Source organism: Mandrillus leucophaeus, unplaced genomic scaffold (assembly GCF_000951045.1).
Source record: "Mandrillus leucophaeus isolate KB7577 unplaced genomic scaffold, Mleu.le_1.0 Scaffold1, whole genome shotgun sequence".
Classification (NCBI taxonomy): domain Eukaryota; kingdom Metazoa; phylum Chordata; class Mammalia; order Primates; family Cercopithecidae; genus Mandrillus; species Mandrillus leucophaeus.
In genome coordinates, this window is record NW_012098097.1 from 370758 (window position 1) to 373099 (window position 2342).

Below are 2342 nucleotides of genomic sequence, written 5' to 3' on the forward strand. Positions count from 1 at the left end.
GGAGTACAGTGGTGTGATCTTGGATCACTGTAACCTCCGCCTCCCAGGTTCAAGTGATCCTCCTGCCTCAGCCTCCTAAGTGGCTGGGATTACAGGCACATGCCACCACGCCCAGTTAATTTTTGTATTTTTAGTAGAGACAAGGTTTCACCATGTTGGCCAGGCTAGTCTTGAACTCCTGACCTCAGATGATCCACCTACCTTGGCCTCCCGAAGTGCTGGGATTACAGGCGTGAGCCACCACACCTGGCCTAGAGGAAAGTCTTTTTTTCCTAAAACTTGTTTTTGTTTTTTTTTTTTGAGACAGAGTCTCACTCTGTCACCCAGGCTGGAGTGCAGTGGCACAATCTTGACTCACTGCAAGCTCTGCCTCCCGAGTTCAAGTGATCCTCCTACCTCAGCCTCCCAAGGAGCTGGGACTACAGGCTAACTTTAAATACCCAATAGAAGAGATAAAGCTGGAGTCCACGTGACCAGTAGGAATGGTGGACGCTGACTGAGAGCTTTTCGGCACTGGCTGGGCCTGATGCTCAGTAACTCTAATAGGCCAACCATGACCCTTAAGGAGGGGCTATTGTTTCCATTTTATAGCTGGGGAAACTGAGGCTCATAGAAGTTAAGAAAGTTGCTCCAGATTCCACAGCAAGCCGCTGTCTCTTCCCAGCCAAGGGAGATACTACACGAAGCACAAACAAGCCCTCTGGGTGGACATGGTGGCGTTTGGCACATGTGCAGTCTCAGTCTCATTCAAGGGCCTGAAATGAGTCATCTACAAATCAAAGAACCAGCCTCTCCGGACACACGATGAGGCTGGTTTGTACATTAGGAGGAGCTGGACCCAGATAATGTGGTTCTAAGCAGAGAAGATGGCCTTACTCCAACTGCGTCCCCCCTGCAAGCCCTTGGGAGCTGGCCAGGTCCAGTGACCCGTGGAAGAGGGGATGCTGTGCCCTAGTGTCCGAGCAGCACAGCTTGGCTCAGGCTGCTGGGCGCCTTCCAGCTTACAAACCTGTTTGTTTTTACCCTTCAATGTGAACCAGATGTGGGCACCTCGCTCTCCAGGAGGCCCCTCGCCCGTACTCCCCCGACTAGCCCCTCGGCATCATTGGCAGCCCCAGCTGATGGACCAGCCTCCTCCTTGCTCTCCAGCCTCTCTCACCCCCATGCCCCCTCCCTCACTGCACCTCCTGCCCCTTCCCTTCCCCCAGTGTGATTTGAAACAGGACATGACACTGGACAGATCTCAAAAGTCCATATGTCCTGGACGCTCTCTCTAGCAATTTTCTGGGCCTCCAGCTTGCTCTGTGTGTCATGTCCTTCCCACTCACAGTATCTGGGGGGAAAGAAGCACTAAAGGAAAATGAGAGTGAGCGTCCTTCGTTCCCAGTGCTACCTTATCCCACTGTGATCTTGGGCAAGTGATTTATTTATGTCTGCACAGACTCGTGAATGCAATAGGTTATAATCCATGACTCTCACGATTCACCGTAATAATGAAATTATTCCCAGGCCGGGCATAGTGGCTCATGCATGTAATCCCAGCACTTTGGGAGGCTGAGGCGGGTGGATCACCTGAGGTCTGGAGTTCGAGACCAGCCTGGCCAACAGGGTGAGACCCCGTCTCTACTAAAAATACAAAAATTAGCCAGGTGTGGTGGCACACAACTGTAGTCCCAGCTACTTGGGAGGCTAAGGCAGGAGAATCGCTTGAACCTGGCAGAGGTTGCAGTGAGCTGAGATTGCACCACTGCATTCTAGCCTGGACGACAGAGTGAGACTCCATCTCAATTAATAATAATAATAATAATAATAATAATAATAAATAATTTCCAGTTTGGCCAGTGGGAGCCTACTCAAGCTCACAGCCATGCCCTTTGGCGGTGACCCATCATTCTTTGAGTTTTTTAGTACAAGCTGTTACAGAAGCATCTGTATTTTTTTTGTCCCAGCCCTGGAATCAGTCTGTTCTCCAAAGATCCTGGTTCCCCTTTTTGAAAACGGTATCTAGAAGTCAAGATCTGGATGCTACATGTGCTCATTGCCACTAGGATGAGACTGTTCCTTGTCCCTCTCAGTGGATACAGCTGGGGAATATAGACGTGTACACACACATGCACACGCACATACACAGTCACATCTGTATTGATTTCTTTATTATTTTAAGAAATTGTGGGTTGGGCACAGTGGCTCACACCTGTAATCCCAGCACTTTGGGAGGACGAGTTGAGCGGATCACCTGAGGTCAGGAGTTCGAGACCAGCCTGGCCAACATGGTGAAAACCTGTCTCTACTAAAAATACAAAAATTAGCCAGGCATGATGGTGGGTGCCTATAATCCCAGC